Genomic DNA, 19,739 nt, shown 5'->3' with positions numbered 1-19,739 from the left:
AAGAGATTCAAAGGGGTGACTTGGGTGTTGAATTGTTGATGATATGTTTTGTGTTTCTCCTAAAACTCAAATTTGGTTAACTCTCAAAAAAGGTTGGAGAGGGTTTTGAGGAGAGATAAAGTAAATGTGAGGAAATACTTTACTGATTTAATCCACAATTTGGAGTTTCTTAAAACCCTAAAAAACTCTTTGATTGATTACTATTGTATATTTGCGAGAAAATTTCTTCGATTTTCAAATAGATATTAATAGGGTGTCAAAAATTGACCCGATCCGAGAAACCGACCGAAACCGACCGACATCTGAACCGAATATATCCGAGAAGTAGAGGCTCTTGAATCAGATCCGAACCGATCTGACATTGATCCGAAATCCGATTTGACCCTTGAATCAAAGACCAGAACCCGATCCTCTAACAACCCGAGGAGACTCGTAACCCGATTAGTACCCGATTAGCTTTAACCAAACCGAACCCGCATCCGACCCGATAGCAATCCGAAATCCGATTTTACCCGATAACAACTGCAATCGACCCGAACCGATAAAACCCGATATCCGATTTAACCCGCATTGTTCTTGACCCGATCCGAATGAACCCGAAACCGACTTTCAACCGAATTATCACCTATCCGACTTGAATCTACCCGACATCCAAAAATAACCCGACTCGATTTAACCCGATAGCCAAAAAGTAACTACCCATACTCGATTTTATTCTATCCGATTTGATCCAACTAAAATTTAGTCTACTCATTATTAATATGACTCACCTAAACAAGTGAACTATTAATTACCTAAACTCCAACTCGATATACACATTTTTGTCATATCATAGCTAATTTATTGTCATTATTCCCATATAATTAAAGGTCTTAAACATTATAAAACAGCATGAAATTAATTAAAAATTACAATACTAGTTTTTTATATCTTTGGTCTTCCCATTTCAGTATTATTTAATCAACCAAGAACTTAGTTGATGAAGTTTGGTTCTACAAATATTATACTTCAAAACATTTGTTAATCATTATTACGTTAGAGCGAAAATGTAACCTTCAGACAATTACAATATTCATTGTTGGGATATTTAATTGTCTAAATTTAACTTTATAAGTTCGCTTTTACTTAATTTAGATATCTTCTATCACATTTATTTTACTTAACACTCCACTATCTTCTATCACATTTATTTTTTTTCTTAAGCAATAAGTAATGTCAATCCTTCGGGTGAGTTTTATGGAAACAAGTATTAACACTCCACTATGACACTATCTTCTACCACATTTATATTTCAATAAATAATACGGAGAATCTCACTATCTCATTTCACGTCTACTTTTACAATAAATTAATATTTATATGAACAATAACTTATCTTCTACTCCGTAAAATTTAGTGTCAACGAATCTTGATAAGTGTAAAGGTTAATTTTGGACGGAGGAAGTAGAATTCTAAAAATTCATTATTTGGCATGAGATATTAGAATAATAAAGCGATATGATTTGATAGTGAATTCAATAGTTACTCGATCCATAAAACATAAGAATACTACCAACCCGATCCTAGCTCAAACCGCAAACTCAATATGTAATTGACCCGGATCCGAGGTATGACCGATCTGAACTTGACCCTAACCCGAGACTCACGATCCAAACTTGACCCGAAACCGAGATTTTATCCGATCCAGACATGACACATTCCAGCAGTAAACCGGTTAAAATATTAAGTGAATTCGACATTCACCTGAACCCGAGACTTATCCGATCCGAACATGACCCGTACCCGCAGTAAACCGGTCAAAATGCAACCGTATCCGATATGCACCCGAACCAAACTAGACCCGAACCAAAATAAACCGACACAAAACCGTTTTTAACCCGAACCGGTTCAAACCGAACCCGAGATTTAGCCGAACCGAAATTACCCGACCCGAAACCGACTCGAACCCGAAACAATTAATTACCCGACTTCACCCGAACCCGAAGTTATCCGAACCGATCCGAATTGACCCGGATAGAAACATTCACCCGACATTATCCGATTTCGACAGGACCCGAACCGTTTATAACCGATCCAAAACCGATCCGATGACCCGATTTGACACCCCTAGATATTATGAAGGAAAATTTGTAAATATTAATCCAACATTTGCCCGGTTTTCTTTAATTAAGCCAACCTATGCAATATTTTTGAATAATCCAACCTTTATGACCCAACTACTATTATTAAGCCTGGGTGACCGGTTACCTGTTACAAAGAAAAACGTTGACAACCTAAAGTTGATTTTCTAATTTTTTTTCTTCCAAAAAACCCTTAACCCTTCTCTCCTCTTAACCCTTAACCCGGATCCAACAGTTGATTGGTTTAACCCAGTCATAGCAATTGCTGATTATTTTTGACGAACTTCGAATCTAGAGGTATGAGGGATAAACAATGGTGGAGAAGAGGTAGAAGAAAAACGATGAACAGAGGAGAGAGGAACGAAAATTGTAAGGGTTATATTGCCACGTAAGGGTGAATCGGTTACAATAGGTTATTAACTTGCTAGGCTTACTAATAGTAGTTGGGTCATAAAGGTTGGATTATTTAGAAATATTGCATAGGTAGGCTTAATTAAAGAAAACCGGGCAAAGGTTGGATTAATAATTACAATTTTTCCTATTATGAATTGGGTCATTTGTTCCAGAGAAACTTTTGTATGAGACCGCCTCACAGGAAAGACCGCCTTATTGGCAGCCCCGTTGGCAGCCATGTTGGCGCATGTGCTAATTTTTTTTTTTAAAAAAAAAATTTGAATTTTTTTTTCAGGCTTAACTAATTGGACTTCAAAGTTAACTAATTTGATTTCAGGCTTAACTAATTGGATTTCAGGCTTAATTTTTTTTTTCAATTCGATTTTTTTTTTCGAAATTAAAATTTTCAATTTTTTTGGGTACTAACTAAACTAGTGTAAAACATAACTAAAAGTAATAAAATCATAACTAATTGAATAACAAAATAGTTAAGGTATAAAAATAAATAGTTATTAATTTTAAACAAACTTATTATTAACTAAAACTCATAAAATCTTAACTAATTAGTTGCAATGCTTAACTAATTGATTTCAATGCTTAACTAATTCGTTCATTGCTTAACTAATTGGTGTCGTTGCATAACTAATTAGTTTCGTTGCTTAACTAATTGAATCTCAAAGTTAACTATTAGTTCTAGTGGTTAACTTAATTAAATCCAGTGCACAACTAATTACTTACAGTGCTTCACTAATTGGTTTCAGTGATTCACTAATAGGTTGCATGGTTTAACTAATATGTTACATTACTTAACTAATTTATTACATTGCTTAACTAATTGGTTCTGAAGCTTAACTTATTAGTTTCATTTTTAACTAATTGATTTAATTACTTAACTAATTATTTTCAATGCTTAAAATTTTAGATCTTAACCAAAACTCTGAAATTCGTTATCTGAAACTCAAAAATACATAACTAAAGCTCCAAAAATGTTAACTAAAACCAAGAAAATCGTAACTTAAACTGAAATCATAACTAAAGCCCTGAATGAAAACTAAAAATACGTAACTAAAACTCAAAAAACCTTAACTAAAACAAAAAAAAACGTGACTAAAACTTAAAAATTCAAGAAAATCAGTCCAGCAATTCCACTAAAAAGACCATTATTTCAGAATTATAACTAAAACTAAAACATAGTTATTCTTAACTAAATACCAAAAAAAGTGTAACTAAAACATTACAATTCTTAACTAAAACTAAAACTAAAACGAAACACCAGTATATTCGACCAACATCAACAACAGTCACAGTGCTTCAAGCTACGAATCATCAGTCTGGTGCGATTCTCCTCCCATCGGCCCACCGCTGTTCAATATATATTCCTTTTCATTCCGTTCTCCTCCCATCTCCGCGCCGACGCGCAACCACAACCATCAGCAGGCCCGCGACTCTCTCGATCTCCTTCACCTCTCATCCTTTATCCACCTCAGCCACCACCGTCGTTCGATCCTCCGTTCCATTCCGCTTTATTCTCCCATCTCCGACGGCTGTTGCAACGAGGCGAATCACCGGCGCCACCTTGATCACAACCACCACCTGCTAGAAAAATCAAACAAAAACCTAATTTGTAAAATCAACAAAATTAATTAAAAAGCTGAAAAATAATAAACCTAAAACTATTGATGAAGAATGGAGGAGAGATGAAAGAGTTACGCTATCCTATTTCGGCTATTCCGCCATAGAAGCTCCGACATCGAAGCTCCGCCATCGCCTCTGTCAAGCCTTGCGCCGCCGTCAAGCTTATGGAGGAGAGATGAAAGAGTGAAGCTTATGCGCCGCTGTCAAGCCTATGGAGAGGCTCCGCCGTCAAGCTTATGGAGAGGAGAGAGAGGGGCAGTGTTCAGGAGAGAGAGAGAGGGGCAGTATTCAGGAGAGAGAGGGGGAAATGAATTAGGGTTTGGGAAAATGAAAAGAAAAGGAGTATATATATTGCCGATGTCAGTAATTTACGTGGAAGCTTAAGTGACAACAAGGCGGTTTTTCTCGTAAGACCGTCTTTTACAAAAGTTTGTATTTGTTCCATGTTTGATTGATGGCGCTGCTTCTTTTTGAGGATATTTTTAATATTACCAGAATTGATCCTGATGGCAAGAAGTTCGAAAAAGATATTCTGCTAAATAAGGAATATCTTCAACTGGAAATTAAATTACTTCTATTTCTATTTGAATCCATTATTTTATTTTATAGACAGAAAGATCGTGTCTATTAGGAACAGAAGTCGTGAAAAACTTGTGACTAACATCAAAGCTTTGTGCTTGTATCTTGTTTGATGATGATGCTTGATGTTTGATGATGATGAACATTGAATGAAGATTGGTTAAATGTTTTTTTTATTTTTCAAATTGGTTGGAATTATAATCATGTCATCATTTTCGGACAACGTTAGCCGAAATTTGTCCTGAGGTTGTAGTTTAAATGAAAAGTTAAGTTTTACTTAAAGTGAAAAGTTAAGTTGTAATCAACGAAAAATGAAAGTTTGAGGTTGTAACCCATAAAGAGAGAAGTTTCTGAAGGAAATAATGCCCTTGGTCCAATTACGTATTCAATGCTAAGTCTAATAAATGCGGTTCAGTATTAATTATACAAGTTAATAATTCAGTGAGATCAAGTGAACTGTATGCCTAGCTAGAGGCCGCTTCAGTTCAAGTGGAATTAATAATATTAATCCACAGCTTACTCTTGACTGAACCCGTAGGGTCACACAAAATAGTATGTGAACGGATCAAGTATTTAAAGGAATTAAATACTCCATTTATGGATATTCAGAATCGACGGATCTCGGTTCCAGTGGGAGCTGAAATCGTCAAAGGCAAATTATGAATACTCTGGAAACGATGATATTGCCGGAAACGGAAATATGGATCGTATCGGAAATATAAATATTATCCAAGTCGTAGATGTTGCCGGAAACGGAAACATGGTACGTATCGGAAAATATTATCGGAAATGGAAATATTGCCGGAATCGGAAATATTGTCGGAAACGGAAATATTGTCAGAATCGGAAATATTATCGGAATCGGAAAATAATTCCAGAATCGGAAATATTAAATATTTGTTCGAAACAGAAATTAATTCCGGAATCGGAAATATTAAATATTGTTCGAATAGGAAATGAATTCCGGAATCGGAAAATTAATCGGAAGCGTGTCGTACGAAATAAACATCGGACGAGCTTGCTAGACGCAAGGCCCAGCACGAAGCCAGGCCCACGCCTAGCAAGCCCAGCGCGCAAGGCAACGCAGTTGCAGCCAAGGCACGCAAGGCCCAGCGCAAGGTCAGGCCCAACGCGCATGGCAACAGGCGCGCCCAAAGCTCGTGGGCTGCAGCGCTGTGGGCTTCTCCGCGTACGCGCATGGCCAACACCCCTTGTGGGCCGTGCACGTGTGTGTGTTGAAGTTTGTGCATGTATCAAATCCTTAAGCAATTGGGATTAGATTAAAAATTAATTTCCTAAAGTTACTAGTTTTAATTAATGTCTAATTCTAATAGGATTTGATTACTTGAAACTTAGTAGACTTCTAATTCCATTATTCCAAACCTATAAATATGTGATGGCATTCACAATTTATGGACACATAATTTCAAGTATTCACATAGTTTAAAGGATTAAAACTAACGTTAATTTTGCCTCAAATTATTCGAACAAACATAAAACTTTAGGTGCGATTCTAGTTAATTAAATCTAAGGTGGATCCGAACATGCTGTGGACTATCTACGGAGGGACGTCACTTGGAGTCCTACACTTGTTCTTGTTCGGTTCGGGAGCAGCTAGGGAAGGCACGCTTCATAATTATGTAACCTAAATTATGCTAATTGTTATGTGGCAATTAATTTGGATTCCTGGCTTTATGGTTTTTCCGCATGAAATACATATGATTTGTATGTATCATAACCTAACACTTTCGAGGGTTGTAGTTGAGGATCTTTAACCAAATTGATTACTTTACAATTTATTTACCAAAATGGCTACTTTTATATTCTATTTCCCAAACTACCCACTATTTATTTACCAAAAATGACTATTTTGACTTTGAGGCAAAAAAAACCAATGAACTGGTTTGTATTTTTTTTTAAATAAAAAATAAAAAAAAAATTGTATATAGTGAACCGTTATATATATATATATATATATATATATATATATATATATATATATATATATATATATATATATATATATATATATATATATATATAGGCTCACGTGAGAAGGGCATCTTACGTGAGAAGCGTGAGAAGCAATAAGAACCCTTTGATTAAAAGAACGAGTGGCCGCGATTACACGATTTACCGCCAACTTTCACTACAACCCAAAAAAAGCTCCACATCACTCACTCTTTTTTCTCCTTTCTACTCCCTCTCCTTCTTCCCTGTACTTCTGCTGAAGCTCTTCGGTAATGGCGCCCAACATTTGTCAATTCTTTCACATCCACAAAATCAGCAATGGGAAAATGGTGGATTTAAATACCTATGGAATTATGGATTTAGGCTTCTCTGAGACCATGAGTATTGTTTGGATTTCAAATATGATGTATCCAATTTGCATTTTTTTAACTGTTAATTTTTCGTCCGTAGGTTGAGTATTAATTGGGAAATTGAATGAATTATGAAAAAACGAATTTTATTCAATGTATCTCAAATGCATTTTTTATGTTTCTACAATGTAAATGTAATGTATCTATGACATATTGGTGGTGTATTTGAGTGTCTTTTGTACTGGAGACGAACAAAAAGAGGGATTTGACATTTGGGATTTGGGCATTGAGTATTTTTATTTTATGTGCTCGAAGGTTGCAGCACCATAGATGACATTAATTTGCATTAGGTCCATATTTTGATGTATCTGTAGTTCATAGTTGATGTACCTGCAAGGCTTTGTTGATGTACCTATAAAGATTTGTTGATGTATTTGCAAAATATACCTAACTTTTTGGTGTAAATTTGATGGTCTAGTTTAATTAGCATAGAAGGTTAACGAAAAGAGAAAGAGGAAGAGAAGGGAGTGAAGAGTAGATTACAATTACAATACGTGGGAGGTGAAAATGGGGTTGATTGCTTTCATCAAAGGGAGTGAAAAGAGTAGATATCATTGTTAGGTTATGATACATATGACAATTCATAAATCATGCGGAAAAACCATAAAGCCAGGAAAACATATTATTTACACATAATCATTTAGCATAGTTTAGATGCATACTCTTTGTTGCGTGCCTTCCCTAGCTGCGCCCGAACCGAACAAGAACAAGTCTTTAGGACTCCAAGTGTCGTCCCTCCGTAGATAGTCCACAGCACGTCCGGATCCGCCTTAAGATTGACCAACTAGAATCGCCCTTAAGGTACTACTTATTTTCGGCACTTTATAGGCAATTGTGTAATTGAATTTTGCTCTCAAAAACTCACTTTGAATACTTGAATTCTCTATGTAAATATGTGACCCTAGGCACCTATTTATAGAGTTATGGAAAAGGATTTGGAATCCTATTAGGATACTAATTTATTTAATTATAATCCTACTAGGACTCTAATTAAATAAACTAAATCTTTTAGGATTAGATTTAATCATATGAAAAATCCCGGAAGCTTTAGGATTCGAGTAGCACACAAACACACACGCACGCACAGCAGCCCACGAGGGGTGCCATGCGCGCGCGCGCGTAGCCCGCGAGCTCGCAGCCCACTGCCGCAAGCCCACACGCTGCCGCAGCCTTGGCGCGCGCTGGGCCTGCCTTGCGGTGGGCCTGGCGCAGCCTTGGCTGGTGCGTTTGTGGCGCGCTGGCTTGCTGGGCGATGGCCCGGCTTCGTGCTGGGCCTTCGTCTGGCAGGCCTCGTCCGATGCTAATTCGTACGATACGCTTCCGATTAATTTCCCGATTCCGGAATTCATTTCCGATACGAACAATATTCAATATTTCCGATTCCGGAATCAATTTCCGTTTCGAACAAATATTTAATATTTCCGTTTCCGGAATTATTTTCCGATTCCGATAATATTTCCGATTCTGACAATATTTCCGTTTTCGGCAATATTTCCGATTCCGGTAATATTTCCATTTCCGATAATATTTTCCGATACGTACCATGTTTCCGTTTCCGGCAACATCTACGACTTGGATAATATTTATATTTCCGATACGATCCATATTTCCGTTTCCGGCAATATCATCGTTTCTGGAGTATTCATTTCTTGCCTGTGACGATCTCAGCTCCCACTGAAACCAAGATCTGTCGATTCCGAATATCCATAGATGGAGTATTTAATGCCATTAAATACTTGATCCGTTTACGTACTATTTGTGTGACCCTATGGGTTCAGTCAAGAGTAAGCTGTAGATTAATATCATTAATTCCACTTGAATTGAAGCGGCCTCTAGCTAGGCATTCAGCTCACTTGATCTCACTGAATTATTAACTTGTTAATTAATACTGAACCGCATTTATTAGACTTAACATTGAATGCATACTTGGACTCATGTTTCGACTCGAGCCAGATCTTGGAACATGTTCTTCAACTCACTGATGATTGTGAAAGCATCTGAGTTGATGAACGTTTTCTGTAGATCCGCACTCATGGTGGCGAGCATTAGACATTTCACATTCTTGTTGGCATCAATCCAACGATTGAGGGCTGCCTGAGTGACCCGGTCGCCTGCGGCTTCGGGCATCGCCTCTTCTAGGACATACTCCTTTTCTTCCTGCATAAGAACTATTTGCAAGTTCCTTTGCCAGTCAAGGAAGTTCTTCCCGTTCAATTTCTCCTTTTCGAGAATTGATCGAATGTTGAATGAATTGTTGTTTGCCATATTAAAAACTACAATTGAAAAGAATAAACAAATAAATAACCATTCACAGTTTCTCTTAATAAACTTAAATTCTAGCATACATGCATCATTCAATGTTTATTAAGCATTTTATTCAAGTTATGTGTTACGGCAGGTGTGAATAAAATGATTCCAAGATCCTAAAATCATTGAAGAACTAAGCACAGTTTGTCGACTTAATCCTAAAACATTTTAGGTAAGCAAAAGCCTTTTGCTAATAGTCTAGAAACTATTCTTGGTTGATAGGTACGTCTATGAACTTATTAGGTAAACCTATCGATTTTGCCACGACATAAAAGGACTCCTTACTTATATCGTTGAGTTTCACCAAAACTAACATGTACTCACAATTATTTGTGTACCTTGCCCCTTTAGGACCAATAAGTAACACCTCGTTGAGCGAAAACTATTACTAGATTGATGTAAAGGATATCCATGCAAGTGTATATTTTGGCATGGCACCTTTTAACTCAATTTTTAAGTTTGGAACTTAAGGCTCTTACTATGTTGGTTAGATTTTAAGTGAACTAAAATCCTTAATCATGCAACATAATCAAGCTTTTGATCTCATGCATTTTAAGACATATTTAAAAGCAATAAATAACTTAAAACATGCATAAGATAAATGTGATCTGGTATGGCCCGACTTCATCTTGAAGCTTTAACTTCAAAGTCCGTCTTGAAAATCTCCGTGGGAGGCACCATTTTCTTCAAATAGAATAAGCTATAATTAAAACTAATTACAACTATTTGATGGTACGCAGACCATATTTGAATTGAGAAACAACTTTGGTACTTTAGACCAATTACATTCAAATTAATGGTACGCAGACCATATTTTCTATCCTATTTGGGCCATACTAGTCACTTCATAACCTGCAAAACAGTACATATACAATATATACCATTCACCCATTCATTATCATGAATGGCCCACATAGCTGGTTAGTAAAACACATTATGCATCACGTAAATATTTGCAGCAATTAATCAAGGGCACCAATAATCTACCAATTATTCAGTCCTTATTAATTCTAATCAAGTTGTTTTAACCTTAAGGATTTGTAGACCTAATCAAGAGTTTATGACTAAAAGGGCTCCCACTTAAACCAATAAATTCATATGCTTTACTAATTTTAAACATAAAAATGTATTTCTAGTCTAACCAGAAACATACAAATTTAATTAAAATTTAAAGCTCATATAAATTTATAATTGAATCCAAAAAGTTTAATTTAATTTCAGTCGTATTTAAATTAATTCATGATTTTAATTTTAGTAAAATAATTAGAATAAATAAAATTTATTATAATTACAATATTAAAAATTAAAATCCAAGAAAATAATTTAAATTATTAATTTTAAAATTAATTAAAATTACGTAAACTGAAAATTTCAAATTAAAATTTCAAAACGATCTAATCGCAACGCAACAACCTTACGCATCGCACGCCCATGGGCCACACGCACACAGCCATCGCTGGCCATGTGCGCGCAGCCCATGCGCTGCCTTGCATCGCTGCTGCTCACCAACGCAAGGCATCACGCATGGTGCTCGCTGCGCGCGCCAGCGCTCGACGCACGCGAGCCATCGCTCGCCAGCGCTCGCTTCATGCGAGCCAGCGCTCGCTGCGCGCTCTCGCCAGCGCTCGCTTTATGCGGGCCATTGCTCGCTGCGTGCGCTCGCCAGCGCTCGCCAGCGCTTGCCAGCGCTCGATCCTGCAAGCCATCGCTCGCTGCGCGAGGCATCGACGCTGGGCGTAGCACTCGTGGCACGCGAGCTTGCGCTCGCTGCGCGTGAGGCTCCGCACGCTTGCGCGAGGCAGTGCGCGCTGTGGCGCAGCTCGCTTGCTGCCCACACGCGACTGCTTTGCCTTGCTTTCGCCCTCGCCCATTCGTCCATTGCTCACAGCCCACGACACAAGGCAGGGCTGCTGCCTTGTAGTCGTGCACCATGGCCTTGCTCATTGCATTCGTGCCGCATGGGCGACGAGCTCCCTTGCTCGTCGTCACATGCCCGCACTATACAACACCCCTTAAGGGTAACACGTAGCGTCCATTGCTTTGTGCGTGCAAGTTATATGAACGAATCGCATAAAATTTAAAAAATTTATATTTAAAATTAATGACAAATTAATAAATAATATTAATTTCATAATTTTAGGGCGAAAAATCGAAAATTTATTATTCAATTGATTTTCGATTAACATGGATTCAAGTCTAGGTCATAAAAATTTAAAATTTATCATAAATTTACAATTTTTATGGTGGTTTTTAATCATAGATATCTAATTAAATTATAATTAATTATGAAAATGAAATTAATTCTAAATTATTCTAATTTTCAACAAATTAATCATAATTACAAATTAGATTGCATAATTAACAAGGCTAGACATTCAAACTTGTTAAACATATACAGTAGGTCAATCAAAAAATTCAAGATTTATCAACAAGAATCGCAAATATTAAATTTAACATCTTAAATTTACGAAATTTTGCATTCGAAAAACTAAAACCTCCGAAAAGTCATAGTTAGGCTTCGAATTTGAGAATTCTGGGTTCGGCAGAAAAATACTTTTTTGTCAAAATTTTAGAATGCCTTTTACATGCGAAATTGACACAAAAATCACTCGATTTGGATGAGTAACGAAGAAACTGCCGAAAAACTGCGTACGTATAATTAAATAAACGCAATTTGCAATTAATTAACAATTACGAAAATTAATCACCCCTTTTAATTCATGCAAATTTGTAATATTTAACCATGTTCATGCAATTTTAGATTATGAAAATAATAAGAGGCTCGTGATACCACTATTAGGTTATGATACATATGACAATTCATAAATCATGCGGAAAAACCATAAAGCCAGGAAAACATATTATTTACACATAATCATTTAGCATAGTTTAGATGCATACTCTTTGTTGCGTGCCTTCCCTAGCTGCGCCCGAACCGAACAAGAACAAGTCTTTAGGACTCCAAGTGTCGTCCCTCCGTAGATAGTCCACAGCACGTCCGGATCCGCCTTAAGATTGACCAACTAGAATCGCCCTTAAGGTACTACTTATTTTCGGCACTTTATAGGCAATTGTGTAATTGAATTTTGCTCTCAAAAACTCACTTTGAATACTTGAATTCTCTATGTAAATATGTGACCCTAGGCACCTATTTATAGAGTTATGGAAAAGGATTTGGAATCCTATTAGGATACTAATTTATTTAATTATAATCCTACTAGGACTCTAATTAAATAAACTAAATCTTTTAGGATTAGATTTAATCATATGAAAAATCCCGGTAGCTTTAGGATTCGAGTAGCACACAAACACACACGCACGCACAGCAGCCCACGAGGGGTGCCATGCGCGCGCGCGCGTAGCCCGCGAGCTCGCAGCCCACTGCCGCAAGCCCACACGCTGCCGCAGCCTTGGCGCGCGCTGGGCCTGCCTTGCGGTGGGCCTGGCGCAGCCTTGGCTGGTGCGTTTGTGGCGCGCTGGCTTGCTGGGCGATGGCCCGGCTTCGTGCTGGGCCTTCGTCTGGCAGGCCTCGTCCGATGCTAATTCGTACGATACGCTTCCGATTAATTTCCCGATTCCGGAATTCATTTCCGATACGAACAATATTCAATATTTCCGATTCCGGAATCAATTTCCGTTTCGAACAAATATGTAATATTTCCGTTTCCGGAATTATTTTCCGATTCCGATAATATTTCCGATTCTGACAATATTTCCGTTTCCGGCAATATTTCCGATTCCGGTAATATTTCCATTTCCGATAATATTTTCCGATACGTACCATGTTTCCGTTTCCGGCAACATCTACGACTTGGATAATATTTATATTTCCGATACGATCCATATTTCCGTTTCCGGCAATATCATCGTTTCCGGAGTATTCATTTCTTGCCTGTGACGATCTCAGCTCCCACTGAAACCAAGATCCGTCGATTCCGAATATCCATAGATGGAGTATTTAATGCCATTAAATACTTGATCCGTTTACGTACTATTTGTGTGACCCTACGGGTTCAGTCAAGAGTAAGCTGTGGATTAATATCATTAATTCCACTTGAACTGAAGCGGCCTCTAGCTAGGCATTCAGCTCACTTGATCTCACTGAATTATTAACTTGTTAATTAATACTGAACCGCATTTATTAGACTTAACATTGAATGCATACTTGGACCAAGGGCATTATTTCCTTCAATCATTACTCCACGTGGCTGGGACTGCATCACACACCAAACTACTAGTAATAACGTGGAAGCAAAAATCAGCGTTAGATTTAGGTGATCCGACGGTTGGGAGCACTTCTCACGGTTCTCACCATAAAACACCTTCTCACCGGATCCCTTCCCTATATATATATATATATATATATATATATATATATATATATATATATATATATATATATATATATATATATATATATATATATATATATATATATATATATATATGTAGGGGAGGGATCCGGTGAAAATAGGTCCCTATGTGAGTATACTAGTATATATGAGAATGAATCTAATCCGTAGGATTAGATTCAATCTGATGGCTAGGATTAAATGATGAAACAACCATCCACCTTCCCCATTAAAAACCACGTTTCTTTCATTAAACCCCATCCACTTTCTCTCTCTAATACCTCCCTCTTCACTTTCTCTCTCTCGCGACTCTCTGTTCTCTCACGAAATTTTCTCTCTCCTCTCGACAAAACCATATTCAAAGCTCCAAGAACGGTATCAACCTCCTTCATCGCCGGTGTATTGTTGATTTAAGGTATTTCGAGCTCAATTGTTCTATATTTCTTCTCTCTTTCTTCAAGTTCCCCTAATTTTAACCTAATTTGTTCAATTGAAGATGGCTGGAGCAGAAAAACATGAAGGTAAGCAAAATTCACAAATTTTTAACCTAATTTTGAACTTCTTTCTTTGTTTTTATACATTAATTGAAGTTATCTTTGTTAAATTTTGATTTACAGCAAAAAGAACCACCACAAACTAGCAAACAATCCAGAAAATCCACAAGAGTAAGTATTCGATGCTTTAATTTTAGCGAAATTTATTTATTAATTTTCGAATTTTTTGTAATTATTTTCGGAATGCTTCTAATTAATTTGTTATTATCAGTGGTTATATTTTTTGTTAGAACATATAGCTGAACTGATTAGAACATGTAGCTTAACTGATTAGAACATATGGAAATAATGTACAGAGTATATAGCTTTACTAGTTGAAAGTTTGGAACATATGAATTCAATTGTTAGAACATATAGCTTATGTTTTTAGAACATGTTGGTTCACTAGTTAGAACATATAGTTTCGTTGGTTAGAACATATAACATATGTTATTTTTTAATATAATATCCATATTAAAAACATAACTAAATTTTGGTTGCGATTGATTTAGCGGAATTACCTGTTGTGTTGAGCTTTGGTTATGGTTGTTAGCTACTGCAGTCTGTGCAATTGAGCTTCAGGTTTGGCTAGCAGTTAGTCCAAAAGTCTATTAAATCTCTCAAATAGTAAACAAAATCTCTCCAAAAGTAAACTAAATAACAATGAAACATCATCTCTCACTGTGCTAGAACATATAGCTTAACTGCTTAGAACATGTAAGAGTAATGTACAGTGGTAACAATCCAAACAAAGGCGAGAGAAGCCATTAACGAACATTAAGCCTATTGTCTTTTTTCTGTCTTCCTTTATGTTGTTTGTCTTTTGTAAGCGATTTGTAATTAAGAGGGGAGGGAAGTGAGTATGCAGGCATGTTGATTGTATTAGGTGAAAGTGGGAGAGTAGAGAACCTCTTGAACGTTCTCAAGCAATACATGTTTACAAGCTTTAAGCATTTATCAATACAAATTACAATCTTTCCTTTAAACTATGAGTTTGAGTGAGTGAGTTCATTGCATGATGACCAGCAGAACCACCTGGACTTTCCATTTGGATAACAAAACCAGGTTCATAAGACCATTATCCATTTATGACTCATGTTAGTAACCAATTCGGAAAGAAAAATAAGTGTATCAGTTTAGAAAGGTACAAAAATCTTGCAGGGAAAGTGCAATGGTCTGTTTTTTTTTGTTTTTTATGCTAATGTTCCCAGAGGAGTGTAATGGATGTTCAACATCAGAACATGTACTTTGTTAATGCATAACATGTCCCTTAACTAGTTAGAACATATTGCTCAACTTGTTAGAACATATAAGTTTAATTGTTAGAATATATACTTTAGCTGGTTAGAACGTGTAGGTTTAATTATTAGAACAATTAGATGAAATGTATAGAACACATGGTATTGGTCCTTGGAACCTATATTAAATGAGTTCAGAACATAACTTTAATTACTTCAGAACAAAAGATAAGTAACTCAGAACATATACTTTGTTAATGCAGAACATGTTCCTTAACTATTAGAACATATTGATCAACTTGTTAGAACATATAAATTTAATTGTTAGAACATTATCTGCATTATTTATGGATATTTATGTTTTAAATTTCATAAGAAGATGTTCAGAAACTAGAAGGATATGTTCCAATATTCTCTTCTTGTATCTAATATGTTCCTGAATCTGCTTTGGGTCTGATTTTTTGCCCGTTTTTATGACAATTTTGGCCAGGTTAGCTATGTTGCGTTTTCATGTGCAACATTATGGGCTAGTATAGTTGTTGCAAAGATTGGGTTTGGTCTAAGTGGTTGATAGTTGCTGGTGTAGGCTATTTGTTTTGCAGGGAGGGTTGTCGCAGGTAAGTCTAGGGTGGGCAGCGGTTCTGCTTTGTTTGGTTGTTGCTAGAAGTTTTGTCTGTGTGGTGTTGTTGCAAGTAATGGTCGTCAATGCTTGGTGTTTTGGTACAATGCCTATTAGCTCAATTGGTAGAGCTTTGTGCGGCTGCACAATGATGTAGGTTCGAATCCTACATAGGCAACTCTTTCCATTCCATTTATAATATTAATTTATTCTCCTATTTGATGATTCTTTGATTTTGAATCACTTTTGTTTACTTTTGAATTTGTTTACTTACTTTAGAACATATGCATAAATTTTTAGAACATTAGCCTTAGTTTGTAAAACATGAAATCTAACACTTGAACTGAAGGCAACAGTTTGTGGAGAAACTAGCTAGGGAGCAGGGAAGCATGACTGAGATAGCCAAGATGTATGACCAACATAATTCCTCATTAGAGGAGTATGATAAGAAAGCTGGTAACTGCTCTGGACCTTTATGCATAGCAGTTGACAACAAATTATCACGAGTTGGTGTCGATATATACCAATGAGGTGATAAGTGAGGATTCAATGGACTTAAAACCACTGCAGGGGTGTCTTTGTTGCTGGCTTTACTCACAGGTGAAATGAGAAATTTGTTTGATTGTGAGCCTTGTTTACCAACATCTGAGGCCCTATCCCGAACAACTAAAAAGTATTCTCGAGCTGGTAGAGCTGCACTAGTAAGCTTTAAAACTATGATCAACAAGGACACGACTGACATTCTCGAGTCATGGGTGGATGTTTAAGACACTTAGCTCAGCTTGTGATGGAGGGTATTTCTCTTGTAAAACCCATCCCTATAAATACATTGGAGCTAAGTTGTGTGTTCTCAATAACCTATGTAGGATTTGAACCTACATCCATGTGCAATGGCACATCGCTCTACCATTTGAGCTAATAGGTTTTAACAAAATATTCAAGAAAAAAAAATGCATGTAGTACTGTCTATAGAAAATAGAAAAATGCAACAACAACTTGGATTATAGAATAATAAAGAAACATATGCACCAATAATTAGAACATACACAACGATAATTAGAACATACACAATGGGGATCGGATAAATATATTACTGTAACGAAAATTAGAACAGTAGTCAACGGTCAACTTAAACCATAATCTACAAAACTAAACTACACTCCACCAACTTCATTAAGTAGTCCGGTCTTCACAACTCAATGTCTGCTTGCTAAAAACACTCCAACTGACCATCAACAACACTAGTAGCATGTCAATAGTATATTCCCTGTCCAAAAAAAAAATACACTTGTTGGAGTTGGCTACAAGATGTCAAAGTCCAACAGCCTAGTACATTATAAACAGAGTCACATAGAGCATGAAGAAAAAAAACAAAGGAGGCTGATATAAGAGACTAATTAAGGCCGTTGCATCCATAGCTTAATGTTATCCCTAATGACCCCTCCAGATACTAAACTTCCAATTCATGGTTTCATTAATTGAGTAGGACCACTGAGGCAAAGTTTCATGTATTTGGTTGGATGCTGCACCACCATTAGCTCATCCACAAGTCGAATTACCCCCTTCTATCTGTATTTTATAGTAGAGCAACTGAAACCAAGCACAAGTAGGCCTTGAGGAGATTCCCCCCATACTTAAATGGGTTCATAAACTCTTCAGTAGAAGTATGTCATTATATATATAGCTAGTTTACATAATCTATGTGCCACCATCTACTGTTTGTAATTCCTTGCTTGCCATTGGTGTGACTACACTCACTAGTGGTGTGACAACCACCAAGTTAGAGAACACGTAGCCTGTAGGGTCTCGGGTCCTAAAAGAGCAGCTACATGGCCAAATGTTCTAAAAAGCAATATATCAGAACATAAAAAACAATGTAAAGCAATAATTCAGAACATCAAAAACAATGTCACCGGAATTAAAATCAACTATACAGAACACTAGAAGAAACTATTCAAAACAAAAATGACTATTACTCAGAACATTTAAAACAATTGTTCACAACATGTAATGCAATAATTCAGAACATCAAAAATAATTTCTCAGAAAAGTAGAAACAACTATACAGAACACTAGAAAAAACTATGCAGAACAAAAATGACTTTTACTCAGAACATTTAAAGCGATTATTTAGAACGCTAAACATCTGACACATTATAAGAAAACTCACTGAATTCCATCAATGATGAGGTTGGATTGTGATGAACTTTCGATGTCATTGCTCAAACAGAAGAATATTGATCTGTAAATCAAAAAGCATGAAACATACACATGATTGAATCCGAATTTTAACACATAAATTTTAAAAAAAATTGAGCAGAACAATTCGATAATAAAAAATCTCAAAACAATAACAAATCCAAATCAAAAAAACAAAATAAAAACAAATCAAAAAATCAAAAACAAAACAAATCAATAACATAGTGAACAATTCGGTAATAAAAAAACAGCTCGTGAAATTCGAAATAAAAAAGCAGCTCACGAAATTCAGCAAATCGATAATAAGAAATTCCATAATTGCAATTCGATAATGATAAATTGAATTCGATAATCAAAACTAGGTCAAATATCGAAAAATTATCACGCAAAATACACAAATCAGAATCGCGAAATTGAACACAAATTGATAAAATACCTTTAAATAAGCAATTAGATGAATGTATTCGAGAATATAATTGAATTCTGAAGCGAATTTGAGATCAATTCGACCTTGATTGAGGTCCTGGTGATGGCGGCAGTAGAGGAGAGAGAGAGGAGAGAAAGCAGAGGGAGAAAACATAGGTTAGAGAGAGAAAGAAATAAGCGTGAAAAGGAAAGGAGATTGGTTAGGTATATCTTGAACAAATTTACAAAAATGCCCTTAGGAATCCCTTGATTTTCAGCTGTTAGATTAGAAATTATTCAAAGGCCAAGATATGTTCTCACATAGAGGGGGTGTTCTCACATAAGCCTTCCTCATATATATATATATATATATATATATATATATATATATATATATATATTGGGGAGGGATCCAATGAGAAGTACTCTTATGGTGAGAAATGTGAGAAGCTATATCAGCGCTTGGATTAAACAGATCCAACGATGTTAATTAAGCCTGTGCTTTATCGTAATATACTACGTCTTGCTTCCACCTTTTTATTACTGTGTTGCAAAACTGAAAAATAGTGTCTAGGTGGAAAGATTCCCACGTGACTCACGCACTCACACTTCAAAATTTATCTTTCTCTCCCACCTCAGCTTCTTGCCTTCTACCTTCTTCGATCCATCCGCACCAGACCAATATTAAAGACATTAAAACACACCCCCTCTTCTCCAAGACTCCAACCTTCCATAATTCTATACCAAACCCCTCTTTCTCTCTCCTTCATCTTCACTTGGATATGGATACTCAAATACATTAACAAGACATCACAGATACAAAACGCTTACATTGTACATACATCACAAATGCATTAGAGATACATCAAATAACATATGATTTTTTTGTCATTATTGTCCTCAGCCGAATCAACGAGGAAAAGACCACAATTTAAATTATATGCAATTCCAAGCTAAAAATGCCCACTAAATCCACTG

General features: G+C 36.3%; 1 long non-coding RNA gene across 2 annotated transcripts; it reads right to left on the bottom strand.

Moving 5' to 3' along the window:
• Positions 1-3,656: 3,656 nt before the first annotated feature.
• Positions 3,657-4,571, bottom strand: LOC110800794 (uncharacterized). 2 transcript variants are annotated; one of them, XR_002536752.2, is made up of 2 exons: positions 4,224-4,571; positions 3,657-4,109 (listed from the first exon to the last, which is right to left on the bottom strand). It is a non-coding gene; the product is annotated as an uncharacterized lncRNA (long non-coding RNA). The 2 variants fall into 2 exon arrangements; XR_002536753.2 differs by having other exon boundaries at positions 3,657-4,106.
• Positions 4,572-19,739: the final 15,168 nt, after the last annotated feature.

Source organism: Spinacia oleracea, chromosome 1 (assembly GCF_020520425.1).
Source record: "Spinacia oleracea cultivar Varoflay chromosome 1, BTI_SOV_V1, whole genome shotgun sequence".
NCBI classification, from domain to species: Eukaryota; Viridiplantae; Streptophyta; class Magnoliopsida; order Caryophyllales; family Amaranthaceae; genus Spinacia; species Spinacia oleracea.
The sequence above is the reverse complement of the archived record's forward strand: the minus strand, read 5'-3'. Positions and strand labels throughout refer to the sequence as shown.